Here is a 23,473-nt window from a genome sequence, read left to right on the forward strand (position 1 = left end):
AAGCTCAAAAGGTGCTGCTAGGGGGTCGAGTGGGGCAGGTGATGTGGCGATGTGGGCAATTACATCTGCTGGAGAACTGTCGGGTTGTTCAGCAGGAGTGCAGAGGGAGAGGTGGTACCAGGTGTCTCCTTTACCAGCCAGTCGAAGGGCGTGGGACGTACGTTCCACGACCTTGAAGGGACCAGTCCACCTGGGCTCCATCCACTTGCATTTGATGACCTTGATCATGACCCACTCAATGAGAGGGAGGGTTCCTGGAGTAGTAGATTGTTACCCACGAATCTGTGCAGAGAAATTATTACACAAATTCTGAATTTGATAAAAGTACCATTTAGGTTTTACGCTGATTCTTCCTTCCAGGGGGCCTGATGGTCCTGGGAAGGGCTAACCTGAACGCAGTTCACAGGGTGAAAAAACTGTTTTGTTCATGGACATTCGGATGGTCATTAAAGCCAATGGTAACGCGTCAACCCACTTCAATTTGGTCTGTGCACAGATTTTAGCCAATTTTGTCTTGATGTTTGGGTTCATTCTCTCGACCTTACTTTGGGACTGAGGATGATACATCGAACCGAACCTGTGTCCTAGTCCGAGAGCCTGTTCGACCAAGGCTACGTCAGTATTTTTGAAATGGGTGCCGTTGTCTGACCTAATCTTTTTGGGGAAACCATGTTGGGGAATTAGGTCAATAACAATAAAAATTACTGATTTTGCATCCTCTTTTGAGTTTGGGGTTGCTTCCAGCCAACCACTGTAATTGTCAACGCAAGTCAGCAAGTACCTTTTCCCTTGTACCGGATTGATCATGTTACTGTATTCGATCATCCATTCTTCAACATTTTGTGCCGGAATGGGGAAGGTTCTCATTTCTGGTTTCAATGTTGGTCTGGGGTTAAAGTCCTGGGAGATATCGCAGTATCTGACGTAGTTCTCCACAATGTTCTCCAAATAGGGGTGCCACCATAGTGACAAGTTTGCTTTTGTTTGCTTTGCCCCCACATGTCCGGGACCGTGGGCCCATGGGAGCATTTTCTGTATAATTTCTGGGGGCCAGGCCAGGTGACCATTGGGCCCTCGCCAAAGACCTGTTGGGTTTTGTCTAGCGCCTCTTCTCAGCCACAAAGTTTTCTCTTGTGGTGAGGCCTGCTCCTGATGTTTTCTGATTTCATCATCAGACAGGGCAGGTAGGAGTTCAGTCTGGCAGGCAGTGGCAGTCATGATAATTTTAGTCTTGTCATAGCTACGGAGTCAGCAAAGTTGTTACCATCAGTTACTGTCCCTTTTTCCTTACTGTGTCCCTTGCACTTTACACTAACTATCCTTTTAGGTAGGAGCAGTGCTGTTTCCAGTGCTTCCATTTCTGTCTTGTATTTAATTGGATGTCCTTCAGCAGTCAGGATGCCATTTCTCCTTCATGGCTTGTTCGGCTGGGATTTCTTCCTTATCCCAGATTTTACCAATGAGGCAGTGGATGCGGCAAAGGAGTTCTGGTTCACCTTGCTTTAATATTTCTGCTGGTATCCCATCTAGTCCAGAAGCCTTGTTGTTACCCAGTTTCCTGATGGCATCCTAGACTTCATTTTCGGTGGGAGGATCACCCAAATGCTCCATGATGGGTCGCTGAGGAATCTGGTTGATGGTTTCCATCTCCACTGTGGAGTTCCGATTCAGGAGCTCTTGGAAGTGTTCACGCCATCTGGAACTGATACCTACATCGTCCTTGAGCAGGGTTTGTCCATCTTTAGAGCGGAGGGGGTTTAGGCCTTGATAGCTGGGCCCATAAACAGCCTTGGTAGCATTGAAAAACCACCGGGTTTCCCTAGAGTCAGCAAGCTTCTGGATTTCCAGAGCCTTCTCCATCCACCATTGGTTTTTCATCTCTTTCACTCTACTCTGAACAAGTGCCTTTGCCTTGGCGTGGGCCTGCCTTTTGTCCCTGCAGTTGATGTCGCTCTGCCAAGAACAAAAAGCTATCCTTTCGGCATCAATCAACTGTTGTATTTCGATGTTCTTTTCATCGAACCAGTCCTGGTGTTCCCTAGTTCTGCAGCCAATGGTATCCTTGCTGGTTTCAAGTAGCGTGGTCTTAAGAGCCTTCCAGTGTTCTTCCACATCCTCAGGATATTCTTTCGGGAGTCTCACAGACAGGGTGTTTTGTAGATGTTGCACCCTGTCTGTGTCTCCAAGGCTATCAATGTTAAATTTAGGGCGGAGCAGTCTCCTTTGTGTCCTCCTCCTCTGCCGCAGCTCGATGTTCATTGTGGAGCGGATGAGGCGATGGTCTGTCCAGCTGTACAAATCATGGCCCTGGTGATGTTAACATCCTTGCGATCTCTGGCCCTGACAACGACATAGTCTATGAGATGCCAGCTCTTTGATCTGGGATGCATCCAGGACGTTTTCAACCGGTTTGTCTGGCGGAAAATTGTGTTTGTTATCAGAAGATCATGTTCAGCACACGTTGACAGAAGAATGACTCCGTTGGAGTTGACATTGCCAACACAGTCTTTACCAAGAGTGCCTTTCCAGAGCTTGTAATCCTTGCCAACCCTGGCATTGAAGTCTCCGAGTAGGAGGATCTTATCTTCTTTTGGGATATCCGAGAGAATCTCGTCTAGGGTTGCATAGAAGGTCTCCTTGTCTTCATCATGTGAGCCCAAAGTTGGTGCATAGGCACTCACAGCCGTTTCCATCTGATCGTTTGAGAGCCTCAGGTGTAGGGTCATGAGTCGCTCATTGATGCCTATTGGAGATTCGGACAGTTGGGAGATGAGTCGGTTTCTGATGGCAAATCCCACTCCGTGGATTCTGGGTTCATCTGCTGTTTTTCCTTTCCAGAAGAAATTGTATCCCCCTTTCTCCTCCTTTTAGTTGTCCCTCCTCAGCCAAGCGGGTTTCAGACAGGGCAGCAATGTTGATCTTGCACCTTTTCAGCTCCCTGGCAACAATCGCTGGTCTTCTTCCTATGTGCCACTGCATGGCTAGAAGCTCCCATACCTCACTTTCCTGCGCCCATCACCATTTCCTGGTCGCCATAGGACTCTTAGGGGGTTGGGTAATGATGGGTCCTTAAGGAGAACGCCTATGCGGGGAATCTCTTATAGTGGGGAAACTGGTGCACAGACAGTCACCACACTGTGGCAAAGAGAAGGCCAGGGTCCAATGGCATGGAGACCAAAACGATTGGGGGTCCATCTTTGCTGCTGCCTTCTTCCGCCTTTGTGACCGTTGTGAAGGTACTCTACATCCATCATCCGCTCACTCCGCCGTTGAGGTCTTTTTTGACGAGGGGGTGTGCTCCCCTAGCCTTTTGTCTTCTCAGACTAACCCACAAGGCAGCGGGGCAGTGGCTGGGTCATGCCAGGGCGTGTCCCATTACAATGTGTACCGTTTTGTCAATCAGTTTTAACAAATTGGAAGCATGTTGCAAGCATGTGTGATGTCGAAGTTCAGATAGGTCAAGCAGGATGCTGGTGTAGGTTAAAACGTGACGGGTCCCCCCTATACCTCCCCCTACAGGTTTCTGAAAAAGGACAGCGTTAGCAGTACCTTAACTCTCAGAAACATCTAAGTGGAAGGGTAGTTTGTAGTCTGGTACTGCAAGAGCAGAAGCAGAATACAAATGTTGCTCGAGGTCAATGAAAGCTTGTTCGGCCTCAACCGTCCACTGGAGGGCAGCATTTGAGTTGCAGACTCCAGCAGTGCGGAGAAGGGCACGAAGAGGAGCTGTTTTCAAGGAAAAAAAAGGAATGTAGGAGCGACTGAAACCAGCCAATCCAAGGAAGGACTGTAAATGTTTCCCAGAAGGTTTAGGATGACATAGCATAGACTGGCTGGTCAGAGGACAGAGAGATCCCCGTTGAGGAGATCTCCGGCCCCATGAAGGGAACAAGGGAACGGGCAACCTGCAATTTCTTACGGAAGGCCTTGTATCCCGTTGAGGCTGAAAAACAGCTTGGGTGGCTGCCAGGCGGGAGGTAGAAGAGGGAGCAGCGATGAGTATGTCATCTATATACTAGACAACAAAGGTGTCGTCATGAAGCTCCACTGAGGCCAGATCGTCGCGTAATTGCTGGTTGAAAAGGCCAGGTGACAGTTTCCAACCTTGTGGGAGGCGGGAGTACTGCAGCTTTTGACCTTGAAAGGTGAAAGCAAAGACATGTTTGATGCATTCAGCGTTAGGGATGCAAAAGAAAGAATTTGCTAGGTCAATGACAGAGAAATAACAGTGCGCAGTGGTCAGATGGGTGAGTGCTGTGTAGGGGTTAGGAACTGGAATGGGAGGGGTCACTGTGACTTCATTAACGGCCCTAAGATCGTGTACCATCCAGTACACGGAGGTGCCAGGTTTGGTAACAGGCAAATTAGGGGTGTTCCACTCAGAGGTGGAGGGTTCCAATACTCCAGATTGCACAAGGCCTAAGATGGTATCTGCAATGCCATCTATGGCTTGTTGTGGGTATTGTCTGACATGTACCACACTACTGGTGTCAATTTTGACAGAGACAGGGGACGCATTGACAATAAAACCAACATCTGTGGGACCTTGAGACCAGACGGTCAGTGGGAGGGTGTTTAACATGTCACCAGCTGCAGGATGGTCTGTTCGCTCTCCCCCATGCTCTCGAGCGACCTGAAGATGTTGTAGAACCCCGAGGTCAGCAGTCTGAGAGCAGGAAATCCGAAACATAACTGAGTCAGAATGTTGCAAGTTTGGTATTTTGGGTGTCTACCCAATCAGTGGCAGATACTCCATGTTTTGTCATTGGACCCAAGTCCTTGGCTTGGTAGGCGGGACAGAGAGCAAGAGAACAATGTGGGACTGCTGTAGCGTCCATTTTATACCATTTTTTTCTGTTGAGGAGTGAAGTGGACATGGGCGGACACACCCTGAGCTCCCGCATAGATGTGAGTGTAGGCCAAAGGTCTCTCTTTTCCTGCTATGGTGTCAAAAACTTCTTGGTAACTTTCATCAGATTGGTGATCATAATACAAGGTGACATGTGGTGGGTCAGGTGGTGGTACATACCGACGCAGTTCGGTCAGCCAGGGCTTCCACTGATAGAAGAGTAGGAGCAGTCCTTGTCCTTCACTTGTTTCCGGGAGGGGGCGTGTCCAGTAGATGTCAGCCATTTGTGGTTCCTCAGGTTGAGGCATGAGCACAAACGTGGAGGAGCTTTTATAGTGGTGTCGCAGCTTGGTGGTTGTGCCAATAGGTAACACCAGAAAGGTTCCTTCTGTGTGATATTGAATTTCGGGGTACAGTTTGTAAAGCAGACCATTACCAAGCAGGCAAGGTGTGTGCAGATCGACCACGAAGGGGTGTTTCAGCGAGTGTCCAGCAATCTGAACCGGGAGTGGGTTGGTGACAGGTAACATCCTTGTGACCCCAGCAAAGCCTTCAACCTTTAAAAAGGAAGCACACAGTTTCTTTGGAACTACTGCATTCAAAAGTGAGTGTGTAGCGCAAGTGTCAATCATGAACTGATAACATTGTCCATTGACAACTATGTCCAGCAGGGGGTCTGTGTCTATTTACCGCTGGGGCTCCTCCTGTGGGCAGCTTCAGAAGACCCCTTCCCCCTTGGTCCACGTCATCACCCAGGAAGTAGGCGGAGGCGCCAGGTGCTAGGGCGGACCTTGGGGCATGATATTGTTGCTGTCGTGGCTGCTGTTGTAAGGAGCTCTGCTGTGGGCGCCCGCTGCCACGGCCTCGTGTTCGTCTGACGGCATAACGGGACCTTTCCTGTTCAGAAATGTTCGGACATTCTCGAGCCCAGTGACCAGGCTGGTCACAGACGAAACAGTTTCTTCCACCTGAGCCTGAGGGTCTGGTTTCAAGTTTATTGAGGATTTTTTCCTCCATCTTTTGTAGCTCAAAAGCAAGTTTACCCATTGCTTAATACACTTTAGCTGATCTTTGACCTTTTGGTTCTTTAGACATTCTTGCTTAAGCGATTTGTAAATTAAAGAGTTGTTTCCTTGCTGCTCTGTCATTAGCCTTATCATCCTCATCCTGCTCAGTCCAATTCTGCATGTGGTGGATAAGATGCCTCTCCCAAGTAGCGCTGTCAGCTCATGGTATATCAGGATTACCATCCAACCTGCGTCTCACGACAGTTGGCATTGCGTCATGTACAGCTCCTCTAAAAAACTGTCTGTGTTCCCCTTCTTTAATGGGATGCACACCTGTAGCAAGTGACCACTGCTCTTTAGCTTGGTTTATGTATACATAAAGTGACTCACCATCTTTCTACTGATAGGTGGGTGTGGCATTTTGACACCGAAGAGGAAAGAGACTATGTAGCTATGTCGTGAATGTATGGTGTTATCGGCAAGGTCGGAGATTCAGCCATTAATCCTGCTTGTTGTTCCATATTTTGGCCATCTTGTGAGGAAACACAACGATACAAAATGCCTCTAAAGTCTGCTACGGAGAGTGTATCCTGCTGTTAGTTTGTCTAACGTGTTAAGCCAAAGACTCCCTCCTTCAGACACAGGTGGGAGTTTGTCAACAATGGCTTGCATGTCTGCATTAGCAAAAGGCTTATATTGAAATCTGCCCCTATTATCAGGAAAAAGTAGATGTATGTGTCCTTCAAGCTTTTTGAGCGTGTGTTGTATGCATTTGAGTCATGTGGGTGTTGGTCCATGTAGCCTTTCAGTGAGCCGTTAGCGGTTACAGGAGACCACAAAGTCTGGCTTTGTTGTGTCTTGTTCAAGAATGTCTGATTTGGACGTGAGAGGCTGTCATCTGCTGGGGGAGGACATTTGGTTATGTCAACAAAATGGTCTGGCGTGTAAAGTGAGGAGTCAAGAACTGGCGTTGACCCATACATCATCTGTTGTTGAGTTAGATTAGGCATATTCGGGAGGTTCTAGTGTCCAACGTCACAAGGATCTCGCAACCCGGGAATCTTTATTGTACCTTTTACAAATGGCCTCCAGCGGTTTCCTTACGTTTCAGTGCCCAACGTCACTACGATCTCTCAACCCGGGTATCTTTTTTGTACCTTTTACAAATGGCCTCCAGCCGTTTCTTTACGTTTCATTGTTCAAAGTCACTAGGATCTCTCAACCCGAGCTCATTAAGGGAAGACCAATCACCCAGGGCAAGCTACACCCAACTATTAGTTCACTCATCAATGAAACTGCCCGTCACGGTAATCCAGACACAATGACGTGAGTTGACCACTATTTACAACTATTATGTAGAGGTGGACAAGGCAAAAATGCAATCAATCCATTAAAATCACCACTCTGTGTCTGGGGCACAAAACATTGTTTGACTTACAGACTTCAGGACAGACTCCTAATGCAGATTTTAGGAAAAAAGCTCTGCTTACCTTGATTAATGTGTTAGCCAAATGAGTCTGTCCAGAAGGTTGCAAGAGGTGTCCAATTTTCAGCGTGTCATCCCGGACGAGCCCCCAAATTGTTGCGCTGGACCATATGTTTCTCCAAGAGAATTTAAGTTACTTGTCAATCCTAAATTCTTTCGATGACATATAAGCTGAGTTTGAATTATCACCAGAGCAGAATAGGTATTTTGTCAATTATTTTCAAAGCTTTGAAGAGACCAGCCAAGAACAACACATTCAACCGCGTAGCCATCATCATCATCCATTGCTGGACAAAAGCCTCAGCATGTTTCTGCCATTTGGTGTACTTTTCATGCTGGTTATTAGCCTACACCTTCCACGCTGGCTTGGTGCAGGGTAGGAAGGGGTATTTTATATCAGAGATCCTTCTCCTAGACTAATTGCCTTACTGGGCTGCTGAACTTAGTTTGTCCTGTTTGTTGTCCACGCCCCATTTACCCAGGGACCCGCTCAGCTTTATGGCGCCGACCGCCCGCCAGTCACAAGAGAAGGTGCAAACGATTCTTTGTGTGCATTTTATAGACGTTAGTTGGGACTCACTAACCCCACACACAACCTCCCATCTCATGCCTGGATGTAGTTTAACGTCATACCCGGGACACAAGCCAAGTTGATCTGAAAACATTACTGAAGTGCTGAGTTCTTCAATATGCCGATAGCCCACACCTTCCAGAACGAATACACATATCTATTGTTCTACTTTAGCCTGAGACAGGATGAGATAAAGAAAAGGAGTATCTCTCCTCCTCACATTGCTAAAGTCAAGGTTAACTTGCAGTGTACCATGGACACGAGATAGAGAAAAAAATAGAGTACAACTGGTAACCAATAGCTATTACAAATATGACTAAAAGAAATAAGTCTTAAATATGTAGATATATATACTGTATATATATCTCCGTCAATATGTATGTATATATATATGTTATGATCCGCTGCCCGGATAATATTATGTTTAGGTTTTGAGTCTTTTTGTATTATGTTCTGTTAGTGTTTGACTTCTTTAGTTCCTGGTTGTACTTCCTTGTTTATTCTGTCACCATAGTTACGCATTAGTTTCACCTGCCTCTTGCTTTTCACGCGCACCTGCCTCGTGATTACCGTCTTGATTTAAGCCTGCCTTTTTTGTTCATTCGTTCTGGTTTCGTAGTTTGTGTTCGCACAACAGTGACTACTTTGATTCTGGTTACCAGTTCTGTACTTGCTAGCTTCCGCGCTAAGCCTTTGTTTTGCTAGCTCTTCTGTTTTTTTTCTAGCTTCCATGCTAGTTCTGTTCGTTCGGTTTTATTTGTTGATGAATCATTTTGTTTCTTACCTTCACGCTGTGTCCGAGCCGGACTGCATCCCTGAGAGGATGACTCTGCATCACAATGCAACCCAAACGTCACAATATATGTATATGTGTCTGCATGTATATATATATATGTGTCTGTGTGTGTGTGTGTGTGTGTGTGTGTGTGTCTAATATATATATATATATATATATATATATATATATATATATATATATATATATATATATATATATATATATATATATATATATATATATATATATATATATATATATATATATATATATATATATATATACACATACAGTGGGGCAAAAAATTATTTAGTCACCCAGCGATTGTGCAAGTTCTCCCTTTTAAAATGATGACAGAGGTCTGTAATTTTCATCATAGGTACACTTCAACTGTGAGAGACAAAAATCTAGGAATTCACATTGTAGGAATTTTAAAGTATTTATTTGTAAATTTTAGTGGAATATAAGTATTTGGTCAACCATTCAAAGCTCTCGCTAATAGAAGGCTCAAAATCTCACGATACATGGCCCCATTCATTCTTTCCTTAAAACTGATCAATCGTCCTGTCCAAGAAGTGCTTCGAGAGCCCCCCCCACCCGAGACCCACAGCAGTCTGCCTACCGGGCAAACAGATCCACGGATGACGCCATATCCATGGCTCTCCACTCCACACTGAGCCACCTGGAACACCGGAGGAGCTATGTCAGGATGCTTTTCATTGACTATAGCTCCGCCTTCAATACCACCATTCCAGACATCCTGGTCACCAAACTGCTGTACTTAGGCCTCCCCTCACCCACCTGTTTTTGGATTAAGGACTTCCTGACCAACCGACCTCCAGACAGTAAACCTTGGCCCCCATCTCTCTTCCACCCGTACACTCAGCATCGGCTCCCCACAGGGCTGTGTGCTGAGCCCTTTGCTGTATTACCTCTACACCCATGACTGTAGTCCAGTCCACTCGGAGAACACCATAATCAAGTTCGCCGATGACACAACGGTGGTGGGCCCCATTACAGGGGGGATGAGTCTGCATACAGAGATGAGGTCCCGAAACTTTCAGCGCGGTGTTAAGTGAATAATCTGGCACTGAACACCACAAAAACTTCAGGAAAAACACTGCAGACCCCGCCCCCCTCTACATCAACGGCGAGGAGGTGGAGAGAGTCAGCTCCTTCCAAGTTCCTCGGCACCCTCATATCTGCTAACCTGTCCTGGACCCTAAATACAACTGTGGTCATCCGGAAGGCCCAGCGGAGAATCTACTTCCTGAGGGTGCTGAGGAAGACCAGACTGGAGAGACAGCTGATGGTGACCTTCTATCGCTCGGCTGTCGAGAGCCTGCTGATGTACTGCATAACAGTGTGGTACGCCAGCTGCACTGAAGCAGACAAACAGGCGATTCAGAGGGTCATAAAGTCTGCACAAAGAAATCATCGGCTGCCCCCTGCCCTCCCTGAAGGATTTACACGACTCCCGTTGCCTCAAGAAAGCAAAAACCATCACCAAAGACAGCACACACCCTGTCTTTCACCTGTTCCACCTGCTACCATCGGGCAGGCAGTACAGGTGCATCAGAGCCACAACAGGCTCAGAGACAACTTTCTTCCCAGAGCTGTCACCATGTTGAACTCTAACTAATAATAATAATAATAATTCCCCCCTGTACAATATCCTGCCCTAATACCCTACTGTGCAATACTACCCTTCCAGTGCAATACCTCCGACACTGATTGTTATTTATTACTTTGGTACTCTTGTCTTGTTCTGTATATTGTACAGTATTTTGTATTTCTACAGTGTTTTGTATATGGTACAGGATTGATTTTTATTTTTATTGGATAGTTATCTGTTTATTTCAATTGTTAGTTTTTCCTTTTATTACCTTTTGTGTTATTTATTTTACCCCATATTTGTTCCCATTACCGCACCTTAAGTTGGAGTCTGTAATCTCGTTCTATGCAAATATAATGACAATAAAGTCCATTCTATTCTGTTCTATTCTGTCCCCTTAGCAGAAAAACAGCCCCAAAGCATGATGTTTCCACCCCCATGCTTCACAGTAGGCTTGGTGTTCTTGGGATGCAACTCCGTATTCTTCTTCCTCCAAACACGACGAGTTGAGTTTATACCAAAATGGATACATGGATGATACAGCAGAGGATTGGGAGAATGTCATGTGGTCAGATGAAACCAAAATAGAACTTTTTGGTGTAAACTCAACTCGTCGTGTTTGGAGGAAGAAGAATACTGAGTTGCATCCCAAGAACACCATACCTACTGTGAAGCATGGGGGTGGAAACATCATGCTTTGGGGCTGTTTTTTTGCTAAGGGGACAGGACGATTGATCCGTGTTAAGGAAAGAATGAATGGGGCCATGTATCGTGAGATTTTGAGCCAAAAACTACTTCCATCAGTGAGAGCTTTGAATAGTTGACCAAATACTTATTTTCCACCATAATTTACAAATAAATTATTTAAAATTCCAACAATATGAATTCCTGGATTTTTTTTTTTCACATTCTGTCTCTCACAGTTGAAGTGTACCTATGATGAAAATTACAGACCTCTGTCATCATTTGAAGTGGGAGAACTTGAATTAAACCAAAACACTGCAAAAATAGGAAAAACGGCAAGAGGCACAATAAGGAGATGTGTCACATCAGCCAATCATTTTTTTTATTTATTTTTTTAAAATTAAGATAAGCTTTATCTTTACCAAAAATTAGTTATTGGAAAAATTATTCATTGGAATTGACTCATTGTGGTCTATATGGGGTGCCAAATGTAAAAATGCAGGCACACTTTTCCATCAGATATATTTCTCAGTATTGGGTCATTTTCATCACATTTTAATGTTGCCTCTAAATAAGTGGTGTCAAACGTACGGCCTGCGGGCCAACAGGTTTTATCTGGCCAGCGGGATGAGTTTGTGAAGTATAAAAATGAGCCGAAATTTTTGTAGGAAACTGCTGGTCTAAATGTGTCCACTAGATGTTGCAATAGCATTTCTTTGTATATTTTTACAAACCCCGTTTCCATATGAGTTGGGAAATTGTGTTAGATGTAAATATAAACGGAATACAATGATTTGCAAATCATTTTCAACCCATATTCAGTTGAATATGCTACAAAGACATTATATTTGATGTTCAAACTCATAAACTTTTTTTTTTTTTGCAAATAATTAACTTAAAATTTCGTGGCTGCAACACGTGCCAAAGTAGTTGGGAAAGGGCATGTTCACCCCTTTTCTTTTAACAACACTCAATAAATGTTTGGGGACTGAGGAAACTAATTGGTGAAGCTTTGAAAGTGGAATTCTTTCCCATTCTTGTTTTATGTAGAGCTTCAGTCGTTCAACAGTCCGGGGTCTCCGCTGTCATATTTTACACTTCATGATGCGCCACACATTTTCCATGGGAGACAGGTTTGGACCGCAGGCGGGCCAGGAAAGTACCCTCACTTTTTTTATACGAAGCCACGCTGTTGTAACTCGTGGCTTGGCATTGTTTTGCTGAAATAAGCAGGGGCGTCAATGAAAAAGACGGCGCTTAGATGGCAGCATATTTTGTTCCAAAACCTGTATGTACCTTTCAGCATTAATGGTGCCTTCACAGATGTGTAAGTTACCCATGCCTTGGGCACTAATACACCCCCATACCATCACAGATGCTGGCTTTTGAACTTTGCGCCTATAACAATCCGGATGGTTGTTTTCCTCTTTGTTCCGGAGGACACCACGTCCTCTGTTTCCAAATATGGTTTGAAATGTTGACTCGTCAGACCACAGAACGCTTTCCCACTTTGCATCAGTCCATCATAGATGAGCTCTGGCCCAGCCAAGCCGGCGGCGTTCCTGGTTGTTGTTGATAAATGGGTTTCACTTTGCATAATAGAGTTTTAACTTGCACTTACAGATGTAGCGACCAACTGTAGTTACTGACAGTGGTTTTTTGAAGTGTTCCTGAGCCCCTGTGGTGATATACTTTACACACTGATGTCGGTTTTTGAGATCAAAGGGCCGTAATATCGTCGCTTACGTGCAGTGATTTCTCCAGATTCTCTGAACCTTTTGATGATTTTACGGACCGTAGATGGTGAAATTCCTAAATTCCTTGCAATAGTTCGTTGAGAAATGTTGTTCTAAAACTGTTCGACAATTAGCTTACAAAGTGCTGATCCTCACCTCATCCTTGTTTGTGAATTACTTAGCATTTCATGGAAGCTGCTTTTATACCCAATCATGGCACCCACCTGTTCCCAATTAGCCTGCACACCTGTGGGATGTTCCAAATAAGTGTTTGATGAGCATTCCTCAACTTAATCCGTATCTTTTGCCACCTTTCCCAACTTCTTTGTTTGGTGTTGCTGGCATCAAATTCTAAAGTTAATGATTATTTGCAAAAAAAATTTGTATCAGTTTAAACATCAAATATGTTGTCTTTCTAGCATATTCAACTGAATATGGGTTGAAAAGGATTTGCAAATCATTTTATTCTGTTTATATTTACATCTAACACAATTTCCCAACTCATATGGAAACGGGGTTTGTAGATGATATTACATATGTTTAAAAAAACACATGATGTTAGTGCACCAGTAGAGGAAAATGAGCAAACTACATCAAAAACATCCTGTCATTTGATTTTGCTATTGTTTGTTTATCTTGATGGACTGAAACTCAACATCAATGAGTATTATCACAACATTTATTCAGATAATATAAATAACAACAAAAAAAGGTAGAATATTATCAACCTCAACATGCAAGTGTAAAAAACACCCCAACAACATAATGTTTTGTACATTTTTGGAATGTTCTTGTTCTATCATTAAAGTTAGTCTAAGTCGAAACAAAGAAAACACTCTGAAGTTGTCTTTATTTTTAAGTTATCGTGCCGTGATCTTAACAGTCCGGCTCACTTGGGAGTAGATTTTTCTCCACTTGGCCCCCGAACTGAACTGAAATGAGTTCGACTCCCCTGTTCTAAATATTAAATATAAATGTTGAATCTGAACCTAAATCTAAAATTTAAACCTATATCCATCCATCCATTTTCCTACTGCTTGTCCCTTTTGGGTTGGCAAGAGTTGCTGGAGCCTATCTCGGCTGCATTCAAGCGGAAGGCGGTGTATACCCTGGACAAGTCGCCACCTCATCACAGAATCTAAACCTAAATCCATCCATCCATCCATCTATTTTCTACCGCTTGTCCCTTTTCTGTTGGCGGGGGTTGCTGGAGCCTATCTCGGCTGCATTCAAGCGGAGGGCGGCGTACACCCTGGACAAGTCGCCACCCCTTTTACAGGATCTGAAACCCATATGTTAAATCTGAACATTTTTTCTTAACTCTAAAACTAAATGTTAAATCTAAATATAAATCCATCCATCCATCCATCCATTTTTTTACCGCTTTTCCATTTTGGGGTGGCGGGGGGTGCTGGAGCCTATTTCAGCTGCATTCGGGCGGAAGGCGGGTTACACCCTGGACAAGTCACAACCTTATCACAAGATCTAAACCCATATGTTAAATCTAAACCAATTTGTTAAATCTAAGCCTAAATCCATCCATTTTCTACCGCGTGTCCCTTTTGGGGTTGCTGGAGCCTATCTCGGCTGCATTCGGGCAGAAAGCGGGGTACACCCTGGACAAGTCGCCACCTCATCACAGGGACTAAACCTATATGTTAAATCTAAACCTAAATGTTCAATCTTAAATCTAAACATAAATCCATCCATCCATTTCTACCGCTTGTCCCTTTTGGGGTGGCGGGGTTTGCTGGAGCCAATCTCGGCTGCATTCGGGCGGAAGGCGGTTTACACCCTGGACAAGTCGCAACCTCACCACAGGATCTAAACCTATGTGTTAAATCTAAACCTAAATGTTCAATCTAAAACATAAATCTAAATCAAAATGTGAGTGCCAAATCTTGAATGTAAACCCATCTATCCATCCATTTCCTACCGCTTGTCCCTTTTGGGCTCGCGGGGGATGCTGGAGCCTATCTCAGAAGCATTCGGGCGGAAGACAGTGTACACCCTGGACAAGTCGCCAACTCATCACAGGGACTAAACCTATATGTTAAATCTAAACCTAAATGTTCAATCTAAATCTTAAATCTAAACATAAATCCATCCATCCATCCATCCATCTATTTTCTACCGCTTGTCCCTTTTGGGGTGGCGCGGGTTGCTGGAGCCAATCTCGGCTGCATTCGGGCGGAAGGCGGTTTACACCCTGGAGAAGTCGCCACCTCATCACAGGATCTAAACTTATGTGTTAAATCTAAACCTAAATGTTCAATCTAAATCATAAATCTAAATCTAAATGTGAGTGCTAAATCTTGAATGTAAACCCATCTATCCATCAATTTCCTACCACTTGTCCCTTTTGGGTTGGCGGGGGTTGCTGGGGCCGATTTCAGCTGCATTCGGGCGGAAGGCGGAATACACCCTGGACAAGTCGTCACCTCATCACAGGGACTAAACCTATATGTTAAATCTAAACCTATTTATTAAATCCAAACCTAAATCCATCCATCCATCCATTTTTTACCGCTTGTCCCTTTTGGGGTTGCGGGGGTTGCTGGAGCCTATCTCGGCTGTTTTCGGGCAGAAGGCGGGGTACACCCTGGACAAGTCGCCAACTCATCACAGGATCTAAACTATATGTTAAATCTAAACTTAAATATTAAATCAAAATCTTAAATCTAAATCTAAATGTGAGTGCTAAATCCTGAATGTAAACCCATCTATCCATCCATTTTCTACCGTTTGTCCCTTTTAGGGTTGCGGGGGGTGCTGAAGCATTTCTTAGCTGCATTCGGGCAGAAGGTGGTTACACCCTGGACAAGTCGCCACCTTATCACAGGATCCAAACCTATATGTTTAATCTGAACCAATTTGTTAAATCTAAAACTAAATGTTATATCTAAATCTTAAATCTGGATCTAATTTTAAATATGAGTGCTGAATCTTGAATGTAAACTCATCTATCCATCCATTCACTACTGCTTGTCCCTTTTGGGCTTGCAGGGGGTGCTGGAGCCTACCTCAGCTGCATTCGGGCGGAAGACAGGGTACATCCTGGACAAGTCGCCACCCCTTTTACAGGATCTGAAACCAATATGTTTAATCTAAACCTGTTTGTTAAATCTAAACCTTAAATCTAAATGTGAGTGCTATATATTGAATGTAAACCCATCTATCCATCCATTTTCTACTGCTCGTCCCTTTTGGGATCGTGGAGGGTCCTGGAGCCAATATCGGCTGCATTCGGGCGGAAGGCGTGCTACACCCTGGACAAGTCGCTACCTCATCACAGGATCTAAACCTATATGTTAAATCCAAACCTAAATCCATCCATCCCTCCATCCATCCATTTTTTACTGCTTGTCCCTTTTGGGGTGTCGGGGGTTGCTGGAGCCTATCTCGGTTGCATTCGGGCGGAAGGCGGGGTACACCCTGGACAAGTTGCCACCTCATCACAGAATCTGAAAATATATGTTGAATCTGAACCTATTTGTTAAATCTAAACCTAAATGTTAAATCTAAATCTTAAATCTAAATCTAAATCTAAATGTGAATGCTAAATCTTGAATGTAAACCCATGTATCCATCCATGTTTTACCTAAATCTTAATTCTTAATGTAAATCTTGAATCTAAATCTTAATGTGTTAAACTTTTTTCTGTTTATCAAAAACAAGCAACAACAACAACGTACCAGCTGTGTGTCTAAAACAGCAAAAGGGCACCAGAGTTATCCATGTAAGCAACATGTAATCACAAGTTGGCTTTAAATTCAACTGTCAAAAAAAAAAAAAAAAAAACATCTCTCAAGGCTACTTTGCATCCTTACACCAAACCAGATGTGGCCTGCGGGCGGCTTCTCCTCCTCGTCATCGTGTCAGCTCCTCAACAACTCCCAAAAAAGCTTTCACGGATTTGTCATATGTTTCAAGTACAGAGGTCACGTTACAATTTAAATCCTGCAGGAATGCAGGCCGACCATGTGGTCTCTGCAGAACGGAGGGGAGGCGCCCATCTATCACATGGCGCCCGCTCTCTCCCGTGGGCGCAGAGGCGTGAAAAAAATGTAAAATAAAGAGATTACATGAAAGAAAAAAAAAAAAAAAGTTGAAAATGGGGTTAATATCTGTAAACTAAATGAGGAATTGAGTGTGAATACTCCAATGCTGAAGTTGAACTGAAATCCTGGAAAAAAAATTTAAGAATTGTTGATGTAGAGCAGTGGTCCCAAACCACCGGGCCGCAGAAGAATTTTTTATAATTTTTAATTTTTTTTAATTTTTTTAATTTTTCATATTTTATTTATTTGTTTATTAAATCAACATAAAAAACATAAGCTACACTTACAGTTAGTGCACCAGCCCAAAAAAACTCCCTTTTTCATGACAGAGGAAAAAAAGAAAAAAGAAAAAAAAGAATGAATGTCCCGGGCAACCTGGAATTCTTGGAAATCTGGAATGTGTTTTTTGTCAAGGGAAAGCCCGAGATTCCTGAAAAGACTGAACAGTTTGAAGTTGGAACGGTTTGAATCAGATAAAAAATGTGGCGATTGTGGAACATTGAAGAATATTCCATTCATTTCAATAGGAATTTGAGAAAGAAAAAAGAATATTGGGGAAAAGAGGGAGTTTTGGTGGAAATAGGGCTTTGGAAAACCAGGAATTCTGGAAAATCCTGGAATTTTTTGGGACTTGGAAAAGAAGACGTTTGAATTTCAAGAATGGTGGAATATGTGGAATGGTTTGAATAGGTTGAAAAATGTGGAAGTTTGAAAAATGGCTAATTCATTGTGAATGGGGAAAAATGTCCCATAAAACCTGGAATTCTGGGAAATCTGGGATTTTTTGGGAATTTGTCAAGGGAAAGCCTGCGATTCCCGAATAGGCTGAACAGTTTGAAGTTGGAACGATTTGAATCAGATGAAACTGGTGGGAATTGTGGAACTTGGAAGAATATTCCGTTCATTTCAATGGGAATTTGTGAGCAAAAAAAAAAGGAATTTGGGGAAAAGCGGGATTTTTTTGGGGGAAAATTGTAAAAACTTGAATGGTCTGAATGAGTTAAAATGGTTGGTGTTGAAATTTTTCAAATTGCTGGAGAAATATCGAAGTAGTAACAAGTGTAATTGAGAAATGGTTTTGCGAAATTCCTGGAATTTTCGGGAATTTTTCCAGTTCAAAAAACAACTTTTTTTTATTTTTTTAATTCTGACTAAGAGGAAAATTTTGACGGTGGAACAGTTGAAATGTGGAAAGAGCAGTCGCCAGAAAAGTAGTAACATGTTGAATTGAAAAAGGGTATTACGGAATTCCTGGAATTTTGGGAATTTTTCCAGTTCAAAAAAACATTTTTTTTTTTCCTGATTAAGAGGAATGTTTTGACAGTGGAGCAGTTGAAATGCGTTAAAAAATGTGGAAAAAGTAGTGGCCTGAAAAAAAAAAGGGTTGAAATAGGGCTTTGGAAAACCAGGAATTCTGGAAAATCCTGGAATTTTTAGAACTTGGAAAAGAGGACGTTTGAATTTCCAGAATGGTGGAATATGTTGAATGGTTTGAATAGGTTGAAAAATGTGGACATGGTGGAAGTTGGAAAAGTGGCTACTTCATTTTTGAACGGGGGAAAATGTCCCGTAAAACCTGGAATTCTGCGAAATCTGGGATTTTTTGGGAATTTGTCAAGAGAAAGCCCGCGATTCCCGAATAGGCTGAACAGTTTGAAGTTCGAACGGTTTGAATCAGATGAAAAATGTGGTAATTGTGGAACTTTGAAGAATATTCCATTCATTTCAATTGGAATTTGAGAAAGAAAATGGGAATTTCGGGAAAAGCGGGAATTTTTACGAAAATGGCGAAAAAAAACTTGAGTAGTCGTAATGAGTTGAAATTGTTGGTGTTGAACTATTTGAAATCGGTGGAAAAATGTCAAAGTAGTAACATATTGAATTGAAAAATGGTATTGCGAAATTCCTGGAATTTCGGTAATTTTTCCAGTTCAAAAAACAACTTCATTTTTTTTTCTCCTTTTTGGAAAATGGTAAAAAACTTGAATGTTCTGAATGAGTTGAATGGTCGGAGCTGACATTTTTCAAATTGCTGGAGAAATGTCGAAGTAGTAACAAGTTTAATTGAGAAATAGAATTGCGAAATTCCTTGAATTTGGGGAGTTTTTCCAGTTCGAAAAAACAACTTTTTTTTCTCCCCTGATTAAGAGGAATGTTTTGACAGTGGAGCAGTTGAAATGCGTTGAAAAATGTGGAAAGAGTAGTGGCCTGAAAAAAAGGGTGGAAATAGGGCTTTGGAAAACAAGCAATTCCGGAAAATCCTGGAATTTTTAGAACTTGGAAAAGATGACGTTTGAATTTCCATATGTTGAAAGATTTGAATAGGTTGAAAAATGTGGACATGGTGGAAGTTTGAAAAATGGCTACTTCATTTTGGAATGGGGGAAAATGTCCCGGGATTCTGGGAAATCTGTGATTTTTTGGGGGAATTTGTCAATGCAAAGCCCGCGATACCCGAATAGGCTGAACAGTTTGAAGTTGAAACGGTTTGAATCAGATGAAAAATGTGGGAATTGTGAAACTTGGAAGAATATTCCATTAATTTCAATGGGAATTTGAGAAAGAAAATGGGAATTTAGGGAAAAGCGGGAATTTTTTATGAAAATAGTGAAAAAAAACTTGAATGGTCTGAAATGGTTGGTGTTGACATTTTTGAAATCGGTGGAGAAATTTTGAAGTAGTAACATGTTGAATTGAGAAATGGTATTGCGAAATTCCTGGAATTTTTCCATTTCAAAAAACAACTTCATTTTTTTCCCTCCTTTTTGGAAATGGTAAAAAAAACTCGAATGGTCTGAATGAGTTAAAACGGTCGGTGCTGAAATTTTTCAAATCGCAGTAGAAATGTCGGAGTAGTAACAAGTTTTATTGAGAAATGGTATTGCGAAATTCCTGGAATTTCGGGTATTTTTCCAGTTCAAAAAAAGAACTTAGTTTTTTCTTCTTCTTCTGATTAAGAGGAACATTTTGATGGTGGAACAGTTGAAATGTGGAAAGAGTAGTTGCCAGAAAATTAGTAACATGTTGAATTGAGAAATGGTATTACGGAATTCCTGGAATTTTGGAAATGTTTCCAGTTCAAAAAACAACTAAATTTTTTTCCCTCCTTTTTGGAAAACGTAAAAAAATTGAATTTTCTGAATGGTCGGTGCTGAAATTTTTCAAATTGCTGGAGAAATGTCGAAGTAGTAACAAGTTTAATTGAGAAATGGTATCGCGAAATTCCTAGAATTTCGGGGATTTTTCCAGTTCAAAAAACAACTTCGTTTTTTCTTCTTCTTCTGATTAAGAGGAACATTTTGATGGTGGAACAGTTGAAATGTGGAAAGAGTAGTTGCCAGAAAAGTAGTAACATGTTGAATTGAGAAATCGTATTACGGAATTCCTGGAATTTCGGGAATTTTTCCAGTTCGAAAAAACTACTTTTTTTTTTTTTTTTTCCTGATTACGGGGAACTTTTTGACGGTGCAGCGGTTGAAATGCGTTGAAAAATGTGGAAAAAGTAGTCGCCAGAAAAAAAAAGTGTGGAAATAGGGCTTTGGAAAACCAGGAATTCTGGAAAATCCTGGAATTTCTATTGAACTTGGAAGAGAAGAAGTTTGAATCTGGAGAAGAATAATAATAAGGATAAGAATAAATACATGAATTTTGGTGTAGAAAACCACATGTGCAATGACAGCTTGCAGCAGTTTCATTTAATGTAAATGAAAACATGTGAGGCGCTCACACGCATCAAGCGTGCCGTCATGAAGACGCACATCCACCTGCGCTTTCAAAATAAAACCCTGCATGTATCTTCGGTCATTCACGCTGTGCGTCCACTGTGAGTTCCCGGGGAGACCGCACCCTAATAAAGTACGAAATGAGTCTTAAATGACACTGGTATGGAGGTCAGTCTGTCCCAGTTTAGATGCCGGGATTAGGTCACACACCTGGGGAGCGGCAGAACTTAAAGGCCTACTGAAATGAGATGTTCTTATTTAAACGAGGATAGCAGGTCCATTCTATGTGTCATACTTGATCATTTCGCCATATTGCCATATTTTTGCTGAAAGGATTTAGTAGAGAACATCCACGATAAAGTTCGCAACTTTTGGTCGCTAATAAAAAAGCCTTGCCTGTACCGGAAGCAGCAGACGATGTGCGCGTGACGTCACGGGTTGTGGAGCTCCTCACATCTGAACATTGTTTACAATCATGGCCACCAGCAGCAAGAGCGATTCAGACCGAGAAAGCGACGATTTCCCCATTCATTTGAACGAGGATGAAAGATTTGTGGATGAGGAAAGTGAGAGTGAAGGACTAGGGAAAAAAAAAAGATGAGGGCAGTGAGAGCGATTCAGATGTTATTAGACACATTTACTAGGATAATTCTGGAAAATCCCTTATCTGCGTATTGTGTTACTAGTGTTTTAGTGAGATTATATGGTCGTACCTGAAAGTCGGAGGGGTGTGGTGACCACCAGTGTCTCTGAGGGAAGCCACGTTTTTCGACGAGGCGAAGCAAAGGCAGCCGTTGGAGCTTTTTCCCCCCTCCTTCACAATGGAAAAATCCCACGTTCAGGGGCGGCCGGTTGGAGGAGGCAAGAGAATCCGCAGCTGCCTCTTTGACAGGTGAAGTGAAGTGAAGTGAATTATATTTACATAGCGCTTTTCTCTAGTGACTCAAAGCACTTTACATAGTGAAACCCAATATCTAAGTTACATTTAAACCAGTGTGGGTGGCTCTGGGAGCAGGTGGGTAAAGTGTCTTGCCCAAGGACACAACGGCAGTGACTAGGATGGCGGACGCGGGAATCGAACCTGCAACCCTCAGGTTGCTGGCACGGCCACTCTACGAACTGAGCTATACCGCCCCAGGTGCACGAGGAACGACGCAAGCTCCGCTCATGTCTACGGTAAGAGCCGACTCATTAGCACAATTTCCTCACCGAAACCTGCCAGTTGACATGTGGTAGGGAACCATGTTTTCTTGACCGCTCTGTTCCATAGTAAAGCTTCACAGTCATCTTTCGGGAACGTAAACAAGGAAACACCAGCTGTGTTTGTGTTTCTAAAGGCGGCCGCAATACACCGCTTCCCACCTACATCTTTCTTCTTCGACGTCTCCATTATTCATTGAGCAAATTGCAAAAGATTCATCAACACAGATGTCCAGAATACTGTGTAATTATGCGATTAAAGTAGACGACTTATAGCTGGGATCGGGGCTGGATCAAAATGTCCGCAACAATCTGTGACGTCACGTGCACGCCTCATCATACCGAGACGTTTTCAACAGGATACTTAGCGGGAAATTTAAAATTATAATTTAGTAAACTAAAGCGGCCGTATTGGCATGTGTTGCAATGTTAATATTTCATCATTGATATATAAACTATCAGACTGCGTGGTCGCTAGTAGTGGCTTTCAGTAGGCCTTCAAGACCCTGACCACGGTCCACTCTCCAATTAAAATAAGTTAGATTTACATGATCGTCACAGCTGCATAAGAGCTCACTTAATTTGTTTGTTGGTAGTATTTGGATTTAAAATTATATATTTAATGTAATGTTTTGGAATTTACGCAACTATTTATTTATATCAGGGGTCATCAACCTTTTTGAAACCAAGAGCTACTTCTTGGGTACTGATTAATGCGAAGGGCTACCAGTTTGATACACACTTAAATAAATTGCCAGAAATAGCCAATTTGCTCAATTTACCTTTAATAAATAAATCTATATATATTAAAAAAATGGGTATTTCGGTCTGTCATTCCGTCATATATTTTTTTTCCTTTTACGGAAGTTTTTTTTTGTAGAGAATAAATGATGAAAAAAAACACGTAATTGAACGGGTTAAAAGAGGAGAAAATAGGAAAAAAATGAAAATTTTATTTTGAAACATAGTTTAGCTTCAATTTCGACTCTTTACAATTCAAAATTCAACCGAACACAAGAAGAGAAAAACTAGCTATTTTGAATCTTTTTGCAGATTTTCTAGATTTGCCAGAATAATTTTTTAAAAATTTAATCATAATAAGTTTTAAGAAATATTTTACAAATATTCTTCGGCGAAAAAACAGAAGCTAAAATTAAGAATTAAATTAAATTGTATTCATTATTTTTTACAATAAAAAAAATAAATTTACTTACACATTGATTTAAATCAGGGGTCACCAACCTTTTTCAAAGCAAGAGCTACTTCTTGGGTACTGATTAATGCGAAGTTTGATACACACTTAAATAAATTGCCAGAAATAGCCAATTTGCTCAATTTACCTTAAATAAATAAATCTATATATATATAAAAAAAACGGGTATTTCTGTCTGTCATTCCGTCATACATTTTTTTTCCTTTTACGGAAGGTGTTTTGTAGAGAATAAATGATGAAAAAAAAAACACTTAATTGAACGGTTTAAAAGAGGAGAAAATAGGAAAAAAATGAAAAATTTTTTTTTGAAACATAGTTTAGCTTCAGTTTCGACTCTTTGAAATTCAAAATTCAACCAAAAAAAAAAGAGAAAAACTAGGTAATTTTAATCTTTTTGAAAAAATTAAAAAAAGAATTTATGGAAAATCATTAGTCATTTTTCCTGATTAAGATTGATTTTAGAATTTTGATGACATGTTTTAAATAGGTTAAAATCCAATCTGCACTTTGTTAGAATATATAACAATTTGGACCAAGCTATATTTCTGACA

Source organism: Nerophis ophidion, linkage group LG12 (genome assembly GCF_033978795.1).
Source record: "Nerophis ophidion isolate RoL-2023_Sa linkage group LG12, RoL_Noph_v1.0, whole genome shotgun sequence".
In the NCBI taxonomy this organism is placed as follows: Eukaryota; Metazoa; Chordata; class Actinopteri; order Syngnathiformes; family Syngnathidae; genus Nerophis; species Nerophis ophidion.